The sequence below is a fragment of the Phalaenopsis equestris genome, unplaced genomic scaffold (genome assembly GCF_001263595.1).
Source record: "Phalaenopsis equestris unplaced genomic scaffold, ASM126359v1 Scaffold000224, whole genome shotgun sequence".
Lineage (NCBI taxonomy): Eukaryota > Viridiplantae > Streptophyta > Magnoliopsida > Asparagales > Orchidaceae > Phalaenopsis > Phalaenopsis equestris.
Window position 1 is genome coordinate 896,238 of NW_018164666.1, and position 253 is coordinate 896,490.

Sequence of the window (253 nt, forward strand, 5' to 3'; positions counted from 1 at the left end):
TATATATATTAAAAAAGATTAAATATTTGCATACTAAAAATATTTGAATAGTTTATATTTCCAGCAAAATATATTCTTTTTCACATAATATGAGTGTTTAATTAAAATTTATTTTTCTGTTCAGGTTAAAATAAATTCGAAGACTTTAGTACTCATTTTGTTTAGAATTTATCAGCATAGTTTTTCAAAAATATTTAAATTAATAAAATTCAAATATTAATTTGTCTTTATTAAATTTATTCGATATATATAT